The 26,614-nt window shown below is 41.8% G+C and overlaps 1 protein-coding gene across 2 annotated transcripts in view; it reads left to right on the forward strand.

The window, feature by feature from the left end:
• The window catches only part of LOC124002953 (homeobox protein Meis1), a 35,917-nt gene extending 32,346 nt beyond the window's left edge, over positions 1-3,571 (forward strand). The window contains exon 13 of one of the 2 annotated variants that reach the window (XM_046310813.1): positions 2,618-3,571. The gene's annotated coding sequence lies outside the window, so the exon portion shown is untranslated. The remainder of the gene's footprint in view (positions 1-2,617) is intronic. The other variant, XM_046310814.1, reaches the window with a different exon arrangement.
• Positions 3,572-26,614: the final 23,043 nt, after the last annotated feature.

Raw genomic sequence — 26,614 nt, forward strand, 5'->3', positions numbered from 1 at the left:
ACTTTAACCTCGTAGTTAGTGTATCCTTTCAAAATACAAAGTGCTGTAGTAGGGAGCCAAAACATCAACAGAAATGGTGTGTCCCAATACGTTTAGAGCTCACTGTATCATGAAGAATGCATAAGGCGTGCACACTAAGTCAAATAAATAAAAACGTGTACGGTATAGAAACACAGCATAAAGCTACTGCCACGTTGGCAGCATAAAGCTACTGCCACGTTGGCAGCATAAAGCTACTGCCGCGCTGCAGCATAAAGCTACTGCCACGCTGCAGCATAAAGCTACTGCCGCGCTGCAGCATAAAGCTACTGCCGCGCTGCAGCATAAAGCTACTGCCGCGCTGCAGCATAAAGCTACTGCTGCGCTGCAGCATAAAGCTACTGTCGCGCTGCAGCATAAAGCTACTGCCGCGCTGCAGCATAAAGCTACTGCCGCGCTGCAGCATAAAGCTACTGCCGCGCTGCAGCATAAAGCTACTGCCGCGCTGCAGCAGGATGAAAAGGCTGGCAAAAGCTCATTGACTTTGTCTAAATGAAATATGTACACGCCGATGGTGTGACCAATTGATTTATTTGACTGGTCATGTGGACAGAAATTACGCCCTTTCCTTGCTCCCGCTGCTCACACGCACTGTGGGAAAGAACGTGTTATGGCTGTCCACATTCAAAGGGTCAACCATCGGAGAGAAAAAGAAAGCACAGCTCTGCCTCTCAGATGTGCATAGTTGATGTTTGTTTAGAAACAGCGAGAGTGGATGCTCGATGGAAAACGACAGTGCTAACGAAATGTGTCATGTGAACATTGTTAATGGGGTAGGAGGTGGCATTGAAATCCTATGGGAACAGAAGACAGACATGGGCCAAGAGTCAATCTTCCTCTGCTGTCTGTTGAGTGATAGAGTGGCTAAATATAGACGGGCTAATTAAGGTAAAGTTCTCAAAGATTGCAGGGTCAATTAATCATAAGAGATGTTCTTTTGAATGAATGAACCATTAACGAGGTACGTAAAACGTTTTCCCCCTCTTATTTGATTAAGGACTCCAGTTCTGTCATAAGATATTTTCATTAAGCTCGGCGAATGGGGAAGACTAAGTGAGCCGTTTACGGCCTGGACTGGAGAGAGACTGGAGAGAGAGACTGGAGAGAGACTGGAGAGAGAGACTGGAGAGAGACTGGAGAGAGCCTGGAGAGAGAGACTGAAGAGAGACTGAAAGGAGAGACTGGAGAGAGACTGAAGAGAGACTGGAGAGAGAGACTGGAGAGATACTGGAGAGAGACTGGAGAGAGACTGGAGAGACTGGAGAGAGACTGGAGAGACTGGAGAGAGACTGAAGAGAGACTGGAGAGACTGGAGAGAGACTGAAGAGAGACTGGAGAGAGACTGGAGAGACTGGAGAGAGACTGGAGAGACTGGAGAGAGACTGGAGAGACTAGAGAGAGACTGGAGAGACTGGAGAGAGACTGAAGAGAGACTGGAGAGACTGGAGAGAGACTGGAGAGACTGGAGAGAGACTGGAGAGAGAGACTGGAGAGAGACTGGAGAGACTGGAGAGAGACTGAAGAGAGAATGGAGAGACTGGAGAGAGACTCGGGACTTGACAGGTTTTTCTAATACAGTCACTCTGCAACTCTTCTTCGAACTAAAGTCAATTAAAGACTCCTCAGGAGGAGCATTACGCTTTCTTCCCCTCACGATTATCGAGCTTATGGGTCCTTGGGAAACAATGCACCTGTCAGTTTGTATCCAAAGCAAGCCATGCAGAAGGCCCCGGACCAAACGACTGTTCCCTAGTCGTTTGGCCCCCTTCTTTCCTTTCTTCTTATTCCGCAAAATTAGCCAAGGCTGGGCAAAATCGTAATTTTCCCTTCCCAGACAATAGGCGATTACGGGCCCACACATTAACGAGAGTACAGGATTATTCCCCTCCTCGTACAAAATGTTTCTCTCTACCCAGAAACCCCCTCAGGCATCCTTTAGTGAACTTCCTCACTGACCCCTGTGCGTCGCCCTAACACTGCTGGAGGCCATTGTTTAAAGGAGCCTCTCCGCCAATTATTCGGCCGAGGTTTGCTAACATCGTTCCGAGGGGTCAAGGTTGCCATCTTTTGAGGGGAGGACCTGTAAAGGGACTCAGGAGAAAGAAAGAGAACGAAAGAGAAAATAAGGCTTGGGGGCGTTTAGCCTCTGCTCTCCATCGGGAAGTAGCGCCTGTTGATTGGGTCCCCTGGTGTCAGTGAAACAGAATGGGTCAGCCACGCTGCTCTCTTGCTCAGCCGCAGAGTGCTGCACTCTAGCCGGCTCTAAATGCTCGACCAATGGCCTCTTTTTCCTCCCTCCTACTCTTCTTTAAATCATGTACACTGATCCAAGAGTTAGTGGGATAGGGGAAATCCATTTGTCCCGACATGTCACCCCATTGTAGTGCCGCTTCACTGCACACAACACAACTGCTTCACATGACCTAAAGTAACAGTGCAGAGTGCTGTCGTTTTAAACTGACACTACACAGTGTTATAGTGTTAAAGTAACACTACACAGTATTATTGCTAAAGTAACTTGTACACACTGGTGTTGTTTGCAGTTTTACTCATTGTTTGTTTTTCTTTGTTTTCCCAGCAGAACTGCCAGGTATTCCCGAGGATGACGTGTCCCGTGGTGGTCCGATCAGCACGGATATGGGCATCGCTCTGACCTCCACGGGTGCCCCTACCATCACCTCTACCCTCCCACCAACCAGCCCCGCCAATGGGGCATGATCTCTCGGTACTGCCCCTCCCTCAGTGACTCTTCCGTGACCCAGCGATATCGATTGCGCTGGTGCCCAGCCCAAACTCACCACCATCGCCTGACTGTTTGTCAGTGGGGCTTGTGACTCCCCCTTCGCCAACTCCCCCCATTTCCTTAAAGTGGTTCAATTTGAGTAGCCACTGTTGCTGAACCACCACCCTGACTATGAGAGGCCTTGGAAACCCCATCATGCCTTGTGAGGACTTCTTACATTGTGAGGACTTCTTACATTGTGAGGACTTCTTACATTGTGAGGACTTCTTACATTGTGAGGACTTCCCTTCTGGGGACTACAATTACTGGAGCTCTCCAGTGGATACTTCGATACTGTGTTAATTCAATACAAACAAACAATTAGTCCTTCACTTTTCCCCCTCTGCTGCATGGCATGGACAGTTATAGAGGGTGAAGGTACTCTTGCCTTGGCAGTGGACCTGTACCAAGAAAAGAAGCCGATGTCTGTATTTCCTGGAGGGTCTTTTCAAAACAACAGACACCCTGGAAACCTTTTTTTTTTAAATAATGAAATTGTTGTAATTCTGGAAAAGGACAATAAGGTGAGGCAATAGTGTGCTGTTTACTGTTTTACCACAGACTCTCTGCGGATGAGTAACGATAACTATTGCAAGTGCTCTGGTATTGCTTTGTCATACTCTGCTGTTTAAAAAAAAAAGGACTTGACTTGTCGCATTCACACTATGTGTGTGAGTCTTTTTTCATAGACTTTTATCTCCTACCCCCACGAATCTCTTTGCGTTTGAAAATAAAAAATAAATCACAGGACCAGTTTCTCTCAGTTTGCTGTATGAATACAGAAAGGAACCATTTCAATACTTTGAGGTCCTGTCATACAATTTATATTATGTGTTAACGAGCTTTGTAACACTTAAGTAACTAGAGTGTAATTACAGATTAACTACACAGCTAGCCTATACGAGTAGTAATTACAGAACTACTACACAGGTATAAGTGCAACTCAATGTAAAGTGCTAGCAAAACCCCAGTTAGTAACCCGGAGAGTTAGTAGGAGGGTACAGCTTGGTACAGTACAGTGATGGGAAAAATTACACAGTCGATTTCCTGCCTGCCGGCTGACCTCTTCCTGCTTCGCCTGGGTAGCTCTGTATTTATTGACTAATTACTTTGTTTGACTCGCCGACTGTGGTGGAAAGGGCTTATGCAGACACAGGTTGTGTCCCAAATGGCACCCTACCCCCTATATGGTGCACTTGTTTTGACCAGGACTCATAGGGCTCTGGTGCCATACATTATATGGAATGTGGTGCCATTTGGGATGCATCCACAGTGTTGGTGGTGGAGGTAAGAACAGAGAAGGGTCACTATCTCTCGCTCTTGGGCTTCTCAGCTGCTGTGTGAGGTGTGGCTGAAGGAAGCAGGCTGTTGAGGCCAAAAGGTTATACTGAATGACGGACGTTGTTGTCACGTCCAAACCCCGACGAGAACAGACCAGGTGGGCTTTGAAGGTCCACTAAATGAACAAGCACATTGCTCTATCGTCCTGTTCTTGTCTTTAATGAGTCAATCTTAGTATCTTGGAATAATACATTATAAACTTGCCTAAGACCTATAGTCTCTCAGGTTTGAATGGCAATGTGAGAAACAAATGTTTCACCAAAATCAACTTAACTGAAAGCTTTGTTGTGGCAAATAGAATGTTTGAGGATACTTGAGGATTTTTCTTTATTTTGGAAGAATAGAAAATGATTCGAGGTTAAAATACTGCTGAAATGCACTTCACTGAAATTCAGCCCCCTTAAACTGTGGCTACTTTTAATCTTGCAGCAATTGGGGCAAAAAAATAAAAATATGCTGACACTTACTTAAACATGGTCTTAGACAGAGGACTACTATTTATATTACATATTGTAATTGTGGCATCCTCCAGCATGAGAAAAATGTCATGCACTACACTATCCACAACCAAGTATGCTTAATAGTGAGAAGGCCTCGATACGAATGAGTCTTCCTTGGAATTTGAGGGACTGAAAATATGTTGACACTTACTAAAACATGATCTTCTACTATAGACATAGGCCTACTATTTCTATGATATCCTTTTGTGAGCCTCTCCAGAGACAAATTATATACACTATCCACTACCAAGATATTCAATAGTGAGAAAGGCCTAGCTAGATACAAATGAGAGTCTTCCCTGGAATTTGAGGGGGGAAAAAGGGATTTGCGTAAATCTGCCCCCAAACACTTAAATGGATTAGTTCCTGCTCACGCTCTACTTCTCCCTCTCAATAGATGCGCTCTCCCAATCCTCTGGGAGTTCTCTAGATACACCTCATTTCAAAGCCGGCAGACACAAAAGGAATCATTTATCTTCCTCTTAAAATCAATTACCAATTTGGTGTGAGGACAGAAGGATATTGTGGAATTTTTGGTTGGTTATCGACTTTTATCAAGAGTTGAGATTATTGGCGAATGAGACTGCCTCAAATCTTATTTTTTTTGCCACAAATGTAATTTTAAAAAAAAGAAAGTTGCACCATGTTACATAATGTTTAAGAAAATGTAACTCTTTATTGTCAAGATTTCCCCTCATCTCTCTGCTCCTCATGATTCCACTGCAAGTCTCACATTCCTGAGTGACATGGCTGTCTATTCCGATAAAGCCAATGTGAACTAAGTCCCATGTTTGACTGCCATCTTTAGGGGATTTTGGAAACTGCCTTCATCTGACTGTTTTTCCCAGCTAAGAGTGGCGTTCCAAATGGAACCCTATTCACTACATAGTACACTATTTTTGACCAGGGACCATATCACTCTGGTAAAGACTAGGGCACAATATAAAGAATAGGGTGTCATTTACGCAACCTAAATGTGTGATTAGACATCAGTAGTAGATTTCCTCCAGCTGAGGATTCATCATGCCACTTCATACCAACTTCATTAAATATGCTAAAAGTGCTGTGTAAACAACAAATATAAAATACATAAAGTTTGTGTGGGGCCACTTTAGGGATTATGGTGTGTGGCAATTTCAGTGTTGATTTATTACTCTGTAATAAATGCAGAACTAAGCTAAAATCAATCAACAAAGTAATGATATACAGTGCCTTCAGAAAGTATTCATACCCCTTGACATTTTACAGCCTGCATTTTAAATTGATTACATTTAGATTTTGTGTCACTGGCCTACACACAATAGCCCATAATGTCAAAGTAGAATTATGTTTTTAGAAGTTTTTTCAAATCTAATTAAACATTTGTCAATAAGTAGTGCGGCTGACCCATTCTGTTTCACTGACACCACTGACACTCAGTCACTACAAAGATACAGGCGTCCTTCCTAACTCAGTTGCCGGAGATGAAGGAAACCACTCAGGGATTTCACCATGAGGCCAATTGTCACTTTAAAACAATTACAGAATTTAATGGCTGTGACAGGAAAAAACTGAGGATGTATCTACAACATTGTAGTTACTCCACAATACTAACCTAATTGACAGAGTGAAAAGAAGGAAGCCTGTAGAGAATTAAACTATTCTGTTTGTAATAAGGCACTAAAGTAAAACTGGAAAATGTGGCAAAGAAATTAACTTCATGTCCTAAATACAATGCAAATCCAACACAACACATCACTGAGTACCACTCTTCATATTTTCAAGCATGGAGGTGGCTGCATCATGTTATGGGTATGCTTGTCATTGGCAAGGACTAGGAAGTTTTTTAAATAAAAAGAAACGGAATAGAGCTGAGCACAAGCAAATTCCTAGAGGAAAACCTGGTTCAGTCTGATTTCCAACACACACTGGGAGACGAATTCACCTTTCAGCAGGACAATAACTTAAAACACAAGGCCAGATATTCACTGGAGTTGCTTACAAAGATTAAATTAAATGTTCTTGAGTGGCCTAGTTACAGTTTTTACTTAAATTGTCTTGAAAATCTATGGCAAGACCTGAAAAGGACTGTCTAAAAATGATCAACAACTAACTTGACAGAGCTTGAAGAATTTGAAAAAGAATAATGTGCAAATATTGTACAATCCAGGTGTGTAAAGCTCTTAGAGACTTATCTGTAATTGTTGTCAAAGGTCATTCTAACATGTATTGAATACTTATGTAAATTTGACATTTCTGTATTTAATTTTAAATACATTTGCAAAAATTTCGAAAAACGTGTTTTCACTTTGTTATTATTAAAATATTTTTAATAAATTCTGAATTCAGGCTGTAACGCAACAAAATGTGGAATAAGTCAAGGGGTATAAATACTTTTTTAAAGCACTGTATCTAGTCCATCTAATCTATCACAATTAATTATGTCAAGTTTCATTTTAATTTAGAGCTTTTAACAAAGTAATTTGTCACAAAACGTAAAACAAAGAAACCCAGAATTAAACAGAATAAATCAGAGGCACACAAGTAATGCTAATGGGAACCAAGATGAGGACTGGAGACATCTCAGAGCCAGTGTGTAAATAGCCTTTGTATTTGACGCAACTAGGAAAAGCAATCACCCTGAAACAATGGATGGAATCAGCAGGCCACGACCCCTGGGGCCCTGAGGGCCCGACATGCAGTGACAGATGACTTGGTCTCCTGAGGTGGGTCACTGCTCTGGGTCTCTATGTGTCAGGGTGCTGCAGGGGCCAAGGCATGGCCACCACCTCGCCTCAGCCTGGACCTACCAGAGGAGAGAGAAAGAGGAGGAAGAGGAACATTTCCACTGACCATGGAAATACTTTATCTGGGAAATATTTCATGATCAGAATTTATCAGATTAGATCAATTAAATTGTATTAAATTAATTTCTGTTAATTTCAATTTCAATTCAATGAAATACCATTAGATTCCATTCAAATACATATCACAAGTTCAGAGCAACTGCAAACCACTGAAAGCTACATGACTAGTTTTTCCTTCTGAATTCTCCATATAGTGTTTCAGAAGTCTTGACTAGTAAGGTCAATATCTCATTACCAATGTTGTGAAGTTCAGAAGTGAACATTGGGTTAAAGGTATAGAAGATTTTGACATAACAATTCCTTGCAGACTGACATGCAACTATGGCATGCTGGTACAAGCAGCAGAAACTTCCAGAACAATGGGAGATGGTTAGGTTAAAGTTGTTATCAGGTTCCGAGTGATAGAGTGAGTTAGACTGACAATGTTATCTCTGTGAGGACAGATAGAGTGGTTAATATCTGTGCTGGTTGGCCACCCAAGGCAACTACTACCTTGATGCCCTCAAGAAAATAATTAGGTCACTATTTCAAACATGCACAAAAGCACTCAATCACTCTTGTCTGTGTTTCGTGTACAGGGCCTGTTTTTCAAATTAAATGTAAGGAAAGCTAAAAGAAAAATGCAAAATGTCAGAAGAGGTAGTTATGTTGAATGTAGTGCTACTGCGAAACAGGTCCTTTACAGTCAGATCACTGTTATATATTTACACAAAAAATACAAGTTATTAAATTAACAATCTTCCTTGATGATGGACGCTCAAATGTTTGTATAATTTCAGACAGTAGTTTTGAATGTGGTGCTCACGAGCCAAAACGGGCCCCATTTTTTTGTGTGTACTACGCCATCCAATTGTTTACTACATCATTCATTTTGTGTGATGTGTTAGAGCTACAATATGTAACTTTTTGGTTGACCCGACAAAATTCACAGAAAAAATGTGAGATCTAGGTCTGTCATTCTCATTAAAAGTCATTCTAAGAAACGATAGATCTGTTCTATGTGTGCTATTTCTATGCTTCCCGTTCTTAATTTTCGTTTTTTGCATATTTTACTTTCGGTTTTGTACACCGGTTTCAAACAGCTGAAAATACAATATTTCTGGTTATGGAAAAGATATGTCTCAGCGATTTAGATGGTACAATGATTCTCTATGACTGCTTGTTTTGTCACATAAACTGAAATGAGGCTAACTATTTTTGCAACCAGGAAATAGCAGAGCGATTTCTGCATAGCACACTTTTTTAGAAATGTTGCAATTTGTATGATATCATATTAATTTTTGAAATTAATTTTGAAATTCAATTCGAATCCAATTTGTGCAATACGTTACGAATTTGTTGTGCTTAAGATTCCGGACTAACATGTATATGCTTACAGATTCAAGATTGAATACACTTGGATGTCCAACCCCCTAACCTGAATAAACAAGGAAGACAAGTTGAGATTAATGAAAGGCTGTTAGTGACAGGGCCATTTATTTGTCAAGGGTTCTGCTGGCTGAACTTTGCCAGTGTATTTACACAGTGGATGCTATGTGCCCGGGCCCCTCAACCTACATAATTCATAATGACCAATAAGTGAACACATAGCCTTTTCTGTCTCTCTTGTCTGCTACTTCCTATATGGATTTATACTGTTAGCACTGAGGTGGTGTGCCGTAGGAGGAAGTCCACTGTGCACCCTGCACAAACATGAATAACATGAGCATATCTACTTCTGCTAAGCTTCCCAGTAAAGCAATAAAAACAAGTAAGCATCACAGAAGAAAAGTGCTCAAAATAGCCCACGTTAACATATATAGGTTCATGAAATCAGTAATTTGCTAGTAACAGATAACATTCATATTCTGACTCTGAAACTCACTTAGATAATACCTTTGATGATACAGTGGTAGCAATACAAGGTTTTAACATTTACAGAAAAGGTTGAAATGCCAATGGTGGAGGTGTTGCTGTTAATATTCAGAACCACATTCCTGTAAAGATTAGAGAGGATCTCATGTTAAATACTGTTGACGTAATATGGCTACAGGTTCATCTGCTTCACCCTAAAGCCCATTCTGGTGGGAAGCTGCTATAGACCACCAAGTGCTAACAGTCAGTATCTGGATAACGTGTGAAATGCTTGATAATGTATGTGATATCAACAGAGAGGTATATTTTCTGGGTGATTTAAATATTGATGTGCTTCCATCAAGCTGCCCACTCAAGAAAAAGCTTTGAACTGTGACCCGTGCCTGCAACCTGGTTCAGGTTATCAGTCAATTAACCAGGGTAGTTACAAACAGCACAGGAATTAAATCATCAACATTTATCGATCACATCTTTAGTAACGCAGCAGAAATGAGATTGAAAGCAGTATCTAGATACATCGGATTTAGTGATCACAATATAGTACCCATATATAGGAAAACCAAAGTTCCAAAGGCTGGGCCATATATAGTGTACAAGAGGTCATACAATAAGTTTTGTAGTGATTCCTATGTTGTTCATGTAAATAATATATGTTGGTCCGTGGTGTGTAATGAGGAGCAAACAGACACTGCACTTGACATATTTATGAAATTGCTTAATCCAATTACTAATAAGTATGCACCTATTAAGAAAATGATGGTAAAAACTGTTGAATCCCCTTGGATTGTATGGCTGAGAGCGATGAGGCAAAAGGAATGGCAAATAAGTGTGGCTGCACAACCGATTGGAAAACGTGTTGCAAATTTAGAATAAAAATAAGAAACTGAATAAAAAATAAGAAACTACACTATGAAACAAAGATAAATGACATAAAGAATGATAGTAGAAGCTTTGTAGCACCTTAAATGACATTTTGGGAAAAAAGGCAAACTCAGCTCCATCATTCATTGAATCAGATGGCTCATTCATCACAAAGCCAACTGATATTGCCAACTACTTGAATTATTTTTTTCGATCAGCAAACTTAGGCATGACATGCCAGCAACAAACGTTGACGCTACACATCCAAGTATATCTGACCAAATTAGGAAAGACAAGCATTGTAATTTTGAATTCCCTAAAGTGAGTGTGGAAGAGGTGAACAAATGATTGTTGTCTATCAACAATGACAAGCCAATATGCATGTCAATCTCTCCTGGCTCAAAGTGGAGGAAAGAATGACTTCATCACTATTTGTATTTATGAGAGGTATTGACATGTTGAATGCGCTGAGCCGTCTGTTTGAACTACTGGTGCACAGCTTGGATACCCATGCATACCCCACAAGACATGCCACAAGAGGTCTCTTCACCGTCCCCAAGTCCAAAACAGACCATGGGAGGAGCACAGTACTACAAAGAGCCATGATTACACTGAACTCTATTCCACATCAAGTAACTGACACAAGCAGTAAAATTAAATTTTTAAAAAACAGATAAAAATAATTTGAAGCAACACAAACATAGGCACAGACATATGCACACACACACACACACACACACACACACACACACACACACACACACACACACACACACACACACACACACACACACACACACACACACACACACACACACACACACACACACACACACACACACACACACACACACACACACACACACACACACACGCAATAACATATGCACTATACACACACGTACACATGGAATTAGTACTGTAGATATGTGGTAGTGGTGGAGTAGGGGCCTGGGGGCACACAGTGTGTTGTGAAATCTGTGAATGTATTGTAATGTTTTTAAAATTGTATTAACTGCCTTAATTTTGCAAGACCCCAGGAGGCAGCTAATGGGGATCCATAATAAATACAAATACTAAATACAAATATGGTGCTATTCAGCCCCTTTTTTCTACTTCTTTTGATCAGAGCCCTGTGTAGTGCACTACATTTGACTAGGGCCCATAGGGCTCGGATGAAAAGTAGTGCACTAGACAATGGTGTGCCATTCCAGACACACCTTAGTGACTCTAGAATAGTGTCCATGGAATAGCTTCAATGTAACGTCATGTCTTCCACTGACTTGGATGAGCCATACTCATGCTACACTTACCACAGCATACTTTTCCAGTTGGTTTTCTAATCCTCTGCTAATGCCGTGGTATGGAGGCGTGTCGATACAGGCAGTCAAAACATCATGCAGTGTGCCTCCCAAATGGCACCCTTTTCCCTATGGCATCTGGTCAAATGTAGTGCACTGTATAGGGAATAGGGTGCCATTTGGCACACAGACCACAGTGTGTACATTGCAAACCTATAGTCCTCTCCTACAGATAATTAGTCACTGAGAGTTGATGGGGTGTATGATGGGATTTTGTCACCCTTTCGCAAGAGTGCAATCAGTAATGCACACGTAATCACTGGCCCAGGAGGTATGGAGATATTTTACTAGTCTCGGTGTTGGAAAAAAGTGTCACGGGACGGATAATTAATAGGTTTGCCGTGTTTTCTTTTTTGGTGGCTTTTCCGGTTACGCTAAAGGCAAGTGCATTCCAGACTTCTCTCCATAAGGCCCTTTCCCTCCACAAGTCCCCCAGCGGCCTCTGGTCTGACAGGTACGTCGTACTCAATAGGCTTTGGGGTGGCGAGAGGGAGAGAGGTGTGTATTATGTGTATGTGCACGTGTGTTCACATGTGCACATGTCAGTGTGTGTGCGTATAGTACATGCATGTGTGTGTGTGTGTGTGTGTGTGTGTGTGTGTGTGTGTGTGTGTGTGTGTGTGTGTGTGTGTGTGTGTGTGTGTGTGTGTGTGTGTGTGTGTGTGTGTGTGTGTGTGTGTGTGTGTGTGTGTGTGTGTGTGTGTGTGTGTGTGTGGTGAACTTTTGATTTGAAGCAACGCTCTGAGGCCCTTCTCCCCGCATTGTGCGTTCGCTCAATAGGAAAGAATGCGAGAGATACAGACGGAGATACATATGCCTTCGGAATGATGGGAGTAGTGAGTGCCCATGGGATGACCCCTCTCTGGCTATAGGCGAAGAGCCCAGAGAGAGGTAAGGGGTTTATATAAACAAAGCAGCTCCTAATTTGGACTCCCATAACCAACATTAGTCTGAACATACCCAAATTCCAGCAAGGCATCAATCTAAAGAGCAAGGTTTTCCCCTTCCACTCCTCCAGGTCTTGGTCTGGGTGCGTGACCCAGCCCATCAATAGTCTGCTTTAGAGTAACACTCGCCATGAGCTCATTCCCACTCTTGAAAAGCGGCCAACATCTTCGTCTCTCTGAAAGTCTAGGACGTTTCCCGGCCGCCTGTAGAATCTGGTTAAATTCAATTTTCACAGAACCACTTGTTGCAATTTTGATGAGGCTCTCTTGTTCAGATATCGGTAAGTGGACTGGAGGCAGGGCATGAAAGGGATAACGAATCCAGTTGTTTGTGTCGTCCGTTTCGGGAAAGTACCTGCGTAATTGCGCACCCAGCTCACTCAGGTGCTTCGCTATATAACATTTGACATCGTCCGTAAGCTTGAGTTCGTTTGCACAGAAAAAAATCATACAATGATGGGAAGACCTGTGTGTTTGTCCTTGTTAATGCAGACAGAGAAGAGCTCCAACTTCTTAATCATGGCATCAATTGTGTCCCGCACATTGAATATAGTTGTGGAGAGTCCCTGTAATCCTAGATTCAGATCATTCAGGTGAGAAAAAACATCACCCAGATAGGCCAGTCGTGCGAGAAACTTGTCATCATGCAAGCGGTCAGACAATTATGGTCAGAAAGGAAACTTCAAGCTTGTTTCTCAATTTAAAAAAATGTGTCAATACTTTGCCCATTGATAACCAGTGCACTTCTGTATGTTGTAAAAGCATTAAATGTTCGCTGCCCATATCATTGCATAATGCAGAAGAGTTCAGGGGCCTTGCTTTAACAAAGTTAACCATTTTCACTGTAGCATCCAAAACGTCTTTCAAGCTGTCAGGCATTCCCTTGGCAGCAACAGCCTTTCAATGGATGCTGCAGTGTACCCAAGTGGCGTCAGGAGCAACTGCTTACACACTCCACTCCACTATGTCTCCCTGTCATGGCTTTTGCTCCATCAGTACAGGTACCAACACATCTTGGCCAGCAAAGTCCATTTGATGTCACAAAGCTGTCGCTTACTTTAAAAATATCCTAAATGGCTTATTTTTTTCGAATTGTCACGTTTCGTTTCTAAAAGTCTGCGAAAGAGTGAAGGTTTCCTGTGAGAGAGTAACGGTTAATGTGATTGGATGTTAATTATTTGACTTGGCTACCTGTATTTGAGAGATAAAAAATACTCACCCACATGTGTAGCCCCTTTGGAAAATATAAATGTACTGTTTGAAAATGTGAAGAATTAAAAAATACAAAAATGTGAATCACATTGTTATTTGGCGTAGCCCAGACGGCATTGAATACCCGCTGTAGGGCATACAGAGGGCAGCGGTACAGGGTCCTTGCAGTGGCAGAGTGTGGTTTGAAATTAAGAAGACGTTATAAAGCTTATAGACAAGTTGGTTGTTTAGCAACAAAACCGACACCTGTGCAACTACGGGGCAAAACAGACAGGGTTGGATTAGATTGTTGACAACATGTAAACTACATTTAGTCTCCAGATGTTCATTGAAAACACAAATACATTTGCACAATCAGCACTTGTTGTCTCTCAAATACATCATTACAATTTTAGCCATATTAGCATAGACACGACATGTCAAAACAAGACATGGTATCAAGAACAAGGTAAAACTATCTGATACGAGCCACCTCGTTTGAGCTGGTGGCAGCTTTTGTCATTGGCAGCTTCTTGTCATTGTTGCTAGCTATCTGACTATTCAGAATCGTAACACCACACGGCTTCCGGCCCCATTGATAGACGCACACAATTTGCCTGACATTGTCAGCCAATCCGTCTATATGAAGAATTTGTCAAGTCCCCACACATGTAATATATAATAGTTTCAGAAACCATTCACAAGCTACCATTATACTTGTTGAAGAGTGTCATGGCACACGATGTTGATGTTAAGCTTATCTAGTGTGTGTTACTTATCACCTAAGTTTCCGTGTTTATGCCTATGGAAAAAAGCATTACAAGTTTAAAGAGCTCACAAGAAATGTGCAGTTCAGAATGGTCGCTATTCATTGGCACTTCTAAATCACCATCCCTTCCAGTTAATGATTCCTCCTTTATTTGCACTCCCAGTCTGTCTAGACTCCATTCATTTTTCCTGTTTACCAATACACCTAATGACACCAAATGACAAGTAATCAATAGCTAAGAGGAAAACTGGCATGCGGAGAAACTCAAATTAATCTTGCTAATGACACTGAGTGCCGTGGCCCAACGCTTGTCCATTTACCTTTAGAGATGGCTCAATTAGGTACGGTAGTTAGCTCAAAAGCAAGTCGCTTTGTCAATAGAAACCGAATATCCCAGAAGAGTATTAATCTTTTGTCATCTGCCATGTAATGTGAGTTTAGAGAGGTTGGATATCAGACATGCGAAGAATATACTACACTTGTTTGACGGTACTAATTTAAAGTAGGTGGGACTGGGAGTAGAAGGCCGACGTGCCGCCAGTGAGTTCAAATAGCCACTCAACAAGGGTGAATGAGTGGAGGCAAATAGAAGGGGGCAATGGTGGGGGGTGACTGTAACACAAGTGCAATACAGAGTGTATATAATAAAACGCTGCATGTATAAATAATCACCAGAATCAAGGTAATTAAGCTAAAAGCTTGTAGAGTGCACACGCACACACATGGTCTCGCAAGTACCACTGATCAAAGGCACATTATCCCCTCCCCCCTTACTCCTCTGGACACCACAACAAAGAGCCGTATCGGGGCTCAACGAACAAACGACCTTGGGGCTGATGACATCACGTGCAGGCCGAGCGGAGTAGAGAGAGAAATTAAGCCATTAGCCCGGTGGCAGACAGCCTTGCTGTAAATCAAGCCTTTTTCCAATAAGACTGCCTCGCTTTGTCATCCATCATGGGAGTGGGGCGCAGGCGAAGCATGGCGACACAGGAGCCGGGCCGGCCCCGGGATGGAAGAGACATAAACAGTCATAATGACCCCTGTCGGAGTTGGTCACTGCCAGCCGCCGCCGCACCCCCTGCAGGATATAGAGTCACCGTGGTGGGTTCTGCAATCTCTGATTGCGATATGGAGGTGATATTGAAAGAAGGAAAGCTTGCGGAGCCTTGGACTGTATCAAACGGGGGAAAGGCATGTAGTGTGTATGGTTTGATGAGCAAGCGTTCTATGCATCTCAAGGTAGATCTTGGCAGCTTTTGATGCACTATCCATGTTAAGTTTATCATATTGCTTGTCATTTATTTTTAGGCTGTTTTTTAACGTTTTTCTTTACTAATGTATGGATACGGGATCACATGTAACCTTGTCCCCAAGCTAATTGCTATTCCAGATAAAGATCCGGCTGGTGGATGAGTCGGCACAACATGTACCATTAGATACCTAAACCTGTTGCAATAGCATTATGCTGCAAGATGTTTGTAGGCTATAGCAGGACAACACCCCTCTTCTGAAAGTCCTCTTCAACTCCATTAACTTTTTACATCTCTCTGATGGTTGAGCACTTTACGTTCATCTCTCAGGGGCGCAAGCAAGTGGAGAAATAGCGTCCATAAAAGTTGCACAGATGGATGAAACAGTCTTATGAAGACCAATATGACAGTAGTGGGAAATGTAATATCTCAAATCTGTACAGTCAAAATAAAAGCAACTATTGCCAAAGGCGGGATCATCTCAGCTTTTCATTGCGGTGCGGTGATTGCAGGCCGGTTCCCGATAGTCCAGTAAAGATTCTCCATAAATTGAAACAGCCCTTGGCCTAGAACAGCCAAGCAGGCTTCACTCTGCCTCCGAAGGAACTGTCCCGGGAACCAGATATGAAATGAGTCTGGGAAACAAGTTATGCTGTTGTACAGACCACAGTGCTCAGTGGAACCTCTCAGAGTGGACCTGAGACTGTATTCATAAAGCAACTCAGAGTAGACCTGAGACTGTATTCATAAAGCAACTCAGAGTAGACCTGAGACTGTATTCATAAAGCAACTCAGAGTAGACCTGAGACTGTATTCATAAAGCAACTCAGAGTAGACCTGCGACTGTATTCATAAAGCAACTCAGAGTAGACCTGTGACTGTATTCATAAAGCAACTCAGAGTAGACCTGAGACTGTATTCATAAAGCAACTCAGAGTAGACCTGAGACTGTATTCATAAAGCAACTCAGAGTAGACCTGAGACTGTATTCATAAAGCAACTCAGAGTAGACCTGAGACTGTATTCATAAAGCAACTCAGAGTAGACCTGCGACTGTATTCATAAAGCAACTCAGAGTAGACCTGAGACTGTATTCATAAAGCAACTCAGAGTAGACCTGCGACTGTATTCATAAAGCAACTCAGAGTAGACCTGAGACTGTATTCATAAAGCAACTCAGAGTAGACCTGAGACTGTATTCATAAAGCAACTCAGAGTAGACCTGAGACTGTATTCATAAAGCAACTCAGAGTAGACCTGCGACTGTATTCATAAAGCAACTCAGAGTAGACCTGAGACTGTATTCATAAAGCAACTCAGAGTAGACCTGAGACTGTATTCATAAAGCAACTCAGAGTAGACCTGCGACTGTATTCATAAAGCAACTCAGAGTAGGAGTGCTGTTCTACACTCAGGTCTCCCCTGTAATGTCATACATTCTGATCTAAAAGGCAAAACTGGTGCTAGATTAGCACTCCTTTCCTGAAACGCTTTATGGATGCAGGTAGGTCTAAGATCATCCCTCGACAGGTGGCCTGGAGGTTGAATAATAACGGTGCTTCATGAACATGCTTTATTGCAGACCCTTGCTATTACAGTGTTGTTTTTACGAACGCCCTAACAAGCTAATTTGATTGAAATGGGTTCTGCTGCTGTACTTTAACGTATCCTAGGATTTCCATGTTAGGAAATGAAACAAAGCCTAAACGAACCACGTTCACAATCATCCATCCCATGTAGGACCTATGTGCTCTGTTAAGAGTCAAGTTTGGACACTTCCCGCTTTCAGTGGAGGAGTACTGCTTTAGCCAAACTCAAACACAATAAGGCAATCACTGTGCATGCAGTGTTCGTTGCTCTAAGCATCGTTTAAGGATGGCTGGAGATCTTACTGGCACATCTTGACATGACTGACAAATGCTGCCCTTTTCCCTCAGGACACACAACTTTATTGAGCTGTGTTCCGTGTCTCCCATTCATACTTCCCACAATACTAGGAACTCAAAGCCATATGACATGCATTGCATTACATTACATTACAATAGCTCAGACCAGTCAGTGGCAATAAATGCTGTATTAAACTCAACTTAAACACATGCATATTTGACAATGAAGTGAATAAGTGGGCACTTTCAGGGGTAACTTTTTGGAGGGCTTTCAGTTGGATCTGACTGAACCACTTATTCTATAATTTATGGTCCGGTAATGAAACTGTAGTCGAGAGTCATTTGCACACATTAAAGTGTGTGTTGAAGTGGAAATCTAAAGGGGGCTCTCGAAACATTATATTTCAAGTGCAGCGTGGGTAAACGGTACGCCGACGCTCGGGGAGACTTAACAAATGTGTTTACCGATGATGTTCCGTTTCAAGCGTGGCCAAGGGTTTAGCTGCACATCTCCCACTATTAAAAATGATTCCGATAGTCAAAGGAAGACATTCAATGCGGTTGTGACATCGTGTCTGCTCGGTTGTTTTTTTTATAGCTTCATCTGGCTTCTTCTCTGATTCAAGTGCCAACCCCCATGTTTCATTAAGTTAAATGTTTTTCTATTTAAAAGTGCTTCATGCTTTTCTCAAGTGACATTCCTTCCAGAAATATCCTTGTTTTTCAGCAGTTAAGCAATGACTCCACTGTTTTGAATTAGGAAATATTTTTTCCTGATCACTTTGAAATGATTTTTTTCTTTCGTTCTGGATGACACAATTTCGGGACAAATGTTTCCACGGAAGCAGACATTTTCCAGTTTTGGGGGAATTCTGAGATTCTTAAAGGCAGCAAATCGCAAAAGCTGCCTTTGCTAAACTGTCTTTTTTCTCTCTCAACAAAGCACCCTATTTCTCATAACTGTTAAATTGCCTAATTTCTCTCATTTTATTCTTCAAATAAATGTGGCCGAAACACATTGACAGTTTCTTGGCAGCATGGTTAAAAATACCAGGAAAATCAAAAAATAAACCTGTTCAGCTCTCCGGAATAATTATCATCCACAGAGACCGTTACTATGATATACTTTATGAGACAATAGTTACGTCCCACAAGCTTTGGGGGCACCCAACCCACAATAAAAATATATTTTTTGGGGGGGGAAAGGGGTTGGAGTCCCCTCAGAGGTCAGGCCCCCCAGATAGCATATGGACATGTCATAAGCCAAGAAAGAAATGTTTAGAATTAGAGGTAATTCACTTTAAGGCTCATGGCAAAATATATAGAATTGCAGGAAATTAGCTCAGAGATTCTTGAAAGTTGGGACAATCTTTGTTTGGTAGGGAAACTTTCATTTTACAGTTGAGCAAATGTGATTTAATTGCATAATTTAAGATTCATATTTACATTTGGGATAATTCTATAATGGAAAAGATTTGTTTGAGAATTTTCTAAATACTTTCAATATTAGTCACTTCCATGTCGGCTCTATGCCTGTGTAACCGATGTGAAATGGCTAGCTAGTTAGCGGTGGTGCGCGCTAATAGCGTTTCAACTGGTGACATCACTCCCTCTGAGGCCTTGAAGTAGTTGTTCCCCTTGCTCTGCAAGGGCCGTGGCTTTTGTGGCGCGATGGGTAATGATGCTTCGTGGAAGTCAGTTGTTGATGTGTGCAGAGGGACCCTGGTTCGAGCCCGGGGCGAGGGGAAGGAAGCTATACTGTTACACCTGTAAATGCCCTTATAAGGCCAAAAAAATATTGATCTTATCAACAGCTATATGTACGTATAGAGAGAGAGAAATTCATATAAAATAACATTTTGAAATTAAATATGTAAAATAAAAAAATACTTACCGGTATCTCCTTATCTCCTGTTAGAAACTCTCCAAAAAAAGTGTTTAAAATTCTAAAAACTGGCAAAGCTGCCGGCTCAGACGGCATCCCTAGCCGCGTCGTCAGAGCAGGCGCAGAACAGCTGGTGTGTTTACGGACATATTCAATCAATCCCTAAACCAGTCTGCTGTTCCCACATGCTTCAAGAGGGCCACCATTGTTCCTGTTCCCAAAAAATCTAAGGTAACTGAGTTAAACGACTATCGCTCCGTAGCACTCACTTCCGTCATGAAGTGCTTTGAGAGACTAGTCGAGGATCATATCACCTCCACCCTACCTGACACCCAAGAGCTACTCCAATTTGCTTACCGCCCCGATAGGTCCACAGACAACACAATCGCAATCACACTGCACAATGCCCTAACCCATCTGGACAAGAGGTATACCTACAGTGGGGCAAAAACGTATTTAGTCAGCCACCAATTATGAAAGTTCTCCCACTTAAAAAGATGAGAGATGCCGGTAATTTTCATCATAGGTACACTTCAACTATGAAAGACAAAATGAGAAGAAAAAAATACAGAAAATCACATTGTAGGATTTTTAATGAATTTATTTGCAAATTATGGTGGAAAATAAGTATTTGGTCAATAACAAAAGTTTATCTCAATACTTTGTTATATACCCTTTGTTGGCAATGACAGAGGTCATTTTCTGTAAGTCTTCACAAGGTTTTCACACACTGTTGTTGGTATTTTGGCCCATTCCTCCATGCAGATCTCCTCTAGAGCAGTGATGTTTTGGGGCTGTTGCTGGGCAACACGGACTTTCAACTCCCTCCAAATATTTTCTATGGGGTTGACATCTGGAGACTGGCTAGGCCACTGCAGGACCTTGAAATGCTTCCTACGAATCCACTCCTTCATTGCCCGTGCGGTGTGTTTGGGATCATTTTCATGCTGAAAGACCCAGCAACGTTTAATCTTCAATGCCCTTGGAAGGAGGTTTTCACTCAAAATCTCACGATACATGGCCCCATTCATTCTTTCCTTTACACGGATCAGTCGTCCTGGTCCCTTTGCAGAAAAACAGCCCCAAAGCATGATGTTTCCACCCCCATGCTTCACAGTAGGTATGGTGTTCTTTGGATGCAACTCAGCATTCTTTGTCCTCCAAACACGACGAGTTGAGTTTTTACCAAAAAGTTATATTTTGGTTTCATCTGACCATATGACATTCTCCCAATCTTCTTCTGGATCATCCAAATGCTCTCTATAGCAAACTTCAGATGGGCCTGGACATGTACTGGAGGACAGGATTTGAGTCCCTGGCGGCGTAGTGTGTTACTAATGGTAGGCTTTGTTACTTGGTCCCAGCTCTCTGCAGGTCATTCACTAGGTCCCCCCGTGTGGTTCTGGGATTTTTGCTCACCGTTCTTGTGATCATTTTGACCCCACAGGGTGAGATCTTGCGTGGATCCGCAGATCGAGGGAGATTATCAGTGGTCTTGTATGTCTTCCATTTCCTAATAATTGCTCCCACACTTGATTTCTTCAAACCAAGCTGCTTACCTATTGCGGATTCAGTCATCCCAGCCTGGTGCAGGTCTACAATTTTGTTTCTGGTGTCCTTTGACAGCTCTTTGGTCTTGGCCATAGTGTAGTTTGGAGTGTGACTGTTTGAGGCTGTGGACAGGTGTCTTTTATGCTGATAACAAGTTCAAACAGGTGCCATTAATAAGGGTAACGAGTGGAGGACAGAGGAGCCTCTTAAAGAAGAAGTTATAGGTCTGTGAGAGCCAGAAATCTTGCTTGTTTGAAGGTGACCAAATACTTATTTTCCACCATAATTTGCAAATAAATTCATAAAAAATCCTACAATGTGATTTTCTGGATTTCTTTTCTCATTTTGTCTGTCATAGTTGAAGTGTACCTATGATGGAAATTACAGGCCTCTCTCATCTTTTTAAGTGGGAGAACTTGCACAATTGGTAGCTGACTAAATGCTTTTTTGCCCCACTGTACATATTCTTATTCATTCCTTCATACTTGTGTGTACAAGGTAGTTATTGTGAAATTGTTAGATTACTTTTTTTGATATTACCGCACTTCGCTACACTCGCATTAACATCTGCTAACCATGTGTATGTGACCAATAAAATTAGATTTGATAATGGATTTTAACTGACAAATTATCTTATATAGTTTCTAGCAATAGCTCTAGTTTGTAGGAGACCAAGGCGCAGCGTTGTAGGCGTACATCATATTTTTATTGATGACACCAAACAAAATAACAAAGACAAAAAAATGAAAATGCACAGTTCTGTCAGGCTCAGATACTTAACAGAAAACAAGGTCCCACAAAACCCAAAAGGAAAATTACAACTTATATGTGATCCCCAATCAGAGACAACGATAGACAGCTGCCTCTGATTGGGAAACACACACACACACACACACACACACACACACACACACACACACACACACACACACACACACACACACACACACACACACACACACACACACACACACACACACACACGTTCAAAAACAAAGAAATAGAAAACATAGACTTTCCCACCCGAGTCACACCCTGACCTAACCAAACATAGAGAAAAAAAAGGATCTCTAAGGTCAGGGCGTGACACTCTGTGACTTTAAAGAATATTTATCTCAAAACTTGGATTCCTAAAAGATGTATCCGGAAATTTGGTTAACTCCGTCAGATTTGTCTAAAATCCTAAATTACACTGAAAAAATATATAAACGCAACATGTGAAGTGTTGGTCCCATGTTTCATGAGCTGAAATAAAATATCCCAGAATTGTCCCACACTAAAAGCTTATTTCTCTCAAATTCTGTGGACAAATTTGTTTAAATCACTGTTAATGAGCATTTCTCCTTTACCAAGATTAATCCATCCACCTGACAGGTGTGGCATATCAAGAAGTTGATTAAACAGCATCATCATTACACAGGTGCACCTTGTGCTGGGGACAATAAAAGGCCACTCTAAAATGTACATGTTTGTCATACAACACAATGCCACAGATGTCTGGAGTTTTGTGGGGGGGGGTGCAATTGGCATGCTGACTTCAGGAATGTCCACCTGAGCTGTTGCCAGAGAACATAATATTAATTTCTCTACCATAAGCCTCCTCCAATGCTGTTTTAGAGAATTTGGCAGAACGTTCAACCAGCCTCACAACTGCAGTCCATGTGTACCCACGCCAGCCGAGGACCTCCACATCTGGCTTCTTCACCTGCGGGATCGTCTGAGACCAGCCATCTGGACAGCTGATGAAACTGAGGAATATTTCTGTCTGTAATAAAGCCCTTTTGGAGGGAAAAACTCATTCTGATTGACTGGGCCTGACTCCCAGCCTATGACCTCCAAGGCCCACCCATGGCTGCGCCCCTGCCCAGTCATGTGAAATCCATAGATTAGGGCCTAATGAATTTATTTCAATTGACTGATTTCCTTTATAAACTGTAACTCAGTAAAATCATTGAAATTGTTGCATGTTGCATTTATATTTTTCTTCAGTATATAATAAGGAATGAGCAGGGCCAGCTATACCACAAGGACCCCTTATTTTTTACAATTTATTTCACCTTTATTTAATCCAGGTAGGCTAGTTGAGAACAAGTTCTCATTTGCAACTGCGACCTGGCCAAGATAAAGCAAAGCAGTGTGACACAGACAACAACACAGAGTTACACATGGAGTAAACAATAAACAAGCCAATAACACAATAAACAAGTCAATGACACAGTAGAAAAAAATAAAGTATATATACAGTGTGTGCATAAGGCATGAGGAGGTAGGCAAAAAATAGGCCATAGGAGCGAATAATTACAATTTAGCAGATTAACACTGGAGTGATGAATGAGCAGATGATGATGTGCAAGTAGAGATACTGGTGTACAAAAGAGCAGAAAAGTAAATAAAATAAAAACTGTATGGGGATGAGGTAGGTAGATTGGGTGGGTCCATACATATGGACTATGTACAGCTGCAGCAATTGGTTAGCTGCTCAGATAGTTGATGTTTAGAGTTGGTGATGGAAAAAAAGTCTCCAACTTCAGCGATTCTTGCAATTCGTTCCAGTCACTGGCAGCAGAGAACTGGAAGGAAAGGCGGCGAAATGAGGTGTTGGCTTTGGGGATGATCATTGAGATATACCTGCTGGAACGTGTGCCAAGGGTAGCTGTTGTTATCGTGACCAGTGAACTGAGATAAGGCGGAGCTTTACCTAGCATAGACTTATAGATGACCTGGAGCGGGTCTGGCGACTAATATGTAGCGAGGGCCAGCCGACTAGAGCATACAGGTCGCAGTGGTGGGTGGTATAAGTTGATTTGGTAACAAAACGTATGGCACTGTGATAGACTGCTTCCAATTTGCTGAGTAGAGTATTGGAAGCTATTTTGTAGATGACATCGCCGAAGTCGAGGATCTGTAGGATAGTCAGTTTTACTAGGGTAAGTTTGGCGGCGTGAGTGGAGGAGGCTTTGTTGCGAAATAGAAAGCCGATTCTAGATTTGATTTTGGATTGGAGATGTTTAATATGAGTCTGGAAGGAGAGTTTACAGTCTAGCCAGACACCTAGGTATTTATAGTTGTCCACATATTCTAGGTCGGAACGTCCAGGGTGGTGATGCTAGTCGGGCGGGCGGGTGCGGGCAGCGAACGGTTGAAAAGCATGCATTTGGTTTTACTAGCGTTTAAGAGCAGTTGGAGGGCCCGGAAGGAGTGTTGTATGGCAACACTTATTCATGTCCTCATTACATGTAGTGCAACAAGACCACTCATGGTCTGTAAAGTTTTTTTTTTAAACAATAGGGTGGTTGGGGCCTTGCTCAGAGGGGGGCTTTGTCCTCTATGCAGGGTTAATCAAATAATTCATATGGTACTACCTAGAACCCTCTATGAAGGGTTCAGCCTAGAACCCTCTATGAATGGTTCTACAAATAACCATTTTATCATCTAAAGGTTATTCCTAGAAGCGTCTATGAAGGGTTCTACCAAGAACCCTTTAATCGTTGGAAGATTCTTCCTAGAACCCTCTATGAACAGTTTCCCACAAGCCTTATTATCTTTTAAAATTTGATTATTTATGACAATACATTACATGTATCATAAGGCCTTTCTTTGAGGGGCCTAGTTAAACCTCCTGGTTTACAGGCCACACTAGTCCTGCAAGTCACATTATGCTGGCTTGCAAAGTGATATGTAATTCCTATTGGAATCCAGCCAGAGTTAGGATATCCAACAAGTGGAATTGTTAATTACCCGCAACCTGCATTCAGAATGACTGCCAGGTTAGGGAAGATTAAATACAGACTACCTCAATCATCTAAACTGGAACAACCATGTCAGTAACGTGTGCAATAAATCCAACTGATTGGATTTGTTTAGAAAACTATGTTATTTATAGTTTTATTTATTTGTGTAGGCATAAAACATATCAACCAATCAATGTACATGCAAAAACACAGATACTACAGTAAAACAAACAATTAGGAAAATCTCCCTGCAATAGAGCATGCTGGGAAATATTATATATGGTTCTATGTAGAACCATTCTTACCTTCCAAAGAATCATCAAAGAACCCTTCATCAGCAAAAACAGTTCTTATGATGATAAAGGTTCTAGGTAGAACCCTTTGCCTTACAAAGAACCCTTGTCTTCCAAAAAAGGTTCTTCTGATCAAAACTGTTCTTGGTAGAACCCTATCTCTCCGCAAAGAACCCTTTTGGAACCTTTTATTCCAAAGAGTGTAGGCCTAAATAGACAATGATTGAGTAGAGATTACAAAACATCATCTGAGGCGGCTCTAAAGAGATCTGCTAACCTGAAAGGTCTGTGCACTTAAATTAGAGCCTGGGCCATTGTCACGACTCACATTTTAAATATGTTGGGGGAACATTTTTATTTAGCCCAATAGAAGCCTACCCACTCTAATGCAAAAAACAGGTATGTACCTTTTTCCCCCTGACAGCACGGCGATGGATTGTTTTTCAGTGCATAGAAACACAAAGTTTTCTTTAGCACAGCAGGGTATTCTATTCCGAGGCACCCTCCATGAAATATCGTGCATATCTGTCATTGGACAGGAGCCAGTTGCAGTGGTATGGCATTTCAAAGTGAAGGGATGTTGATGAATGCTAGGGGGTCCGTCACAGTCCGGAATCACCAAGGGATACATAACTAACTCCACCCTCGTTGGAAGCTCAACAGTGTGTAAACACACAGAAGTAGCCTAGAGGAGCCAGCAAATATTTGGCGTATTCTATATGTCCAGATTATCACCCATTGTTGCCTGCAAGGACTTACATTTATCTGTATGCTTATATCTTGCCGTTCAAATGTCTGCCCACACTGCCAGTGGAAAGCACTCAGGCACAAGAGGAGCAGACAGTGCTGGAGTTCGCTCAGAAATTCCACCAAACTACCACAACTGTGATCTGCAATATGCTCCATTCACACCAATGACATTCCCCTAATGAACTCACCAATTAGTGCTTCGCCATTAGGTGCCATATAATCACCTATGGCTAGATAAACAAATGAAGGATGGTCAGTGTGTTGAGGTTTGGGGCTCTGTACAGTCATGGTATTCCCTCCAAGGCAAATGACATTTTGGTTTTGAATTTTCCAACAAAAGAGGCCACCAAGGCATCTCCTGGCTGTGGGTTTGACGCTTCATACCTAAATTGGAAGTGACGGGCCTATGGCCCCTGCTCTTTCATCTCACTATCATTTGGGCGGAATGTTCACATTTGGTGTGACAGAAGGTGTTACTGTGACTTTTCACCATGCTGTAGCAGCAGACATTGCCTCCAGACTTTTCTGAGAAAGAGCCTGATGAGGCCCATATGAAATATATTATAGGAGCCACCGACAAAAATGGAAATACAATTCATACAATTTCTCATACGTTATTTTTTTTTCATGAACAAAAAAGGAAAAAAGTTAAATGTCCATTGCTTGTTTGAAATGTAAAATAATATACGTTATCCATTTACATTAAAGTTACATAAAAATAATAATAATAATAACAGTAGGCCAACTGTAGTAAGTAAAGGGGGCGGGTGGGAA

This window comes from Oncorhynchus gorbuscha, linkage group LG18 (genome assembly GCF_021184085.1).
Source record: "Oncorhynchus gorbuscha isolate QuinsamMale2020 ecotype Even-year linkage group LG18, OgorEven_v1.0, whole genome shotgun sequence".
NCBI lineage: Eukaryota > Metazoa > Chordata > Actinopteri > Salmoniformes > Salmonidae > Oncorhynchus > Oncorhynchus gorbuscha.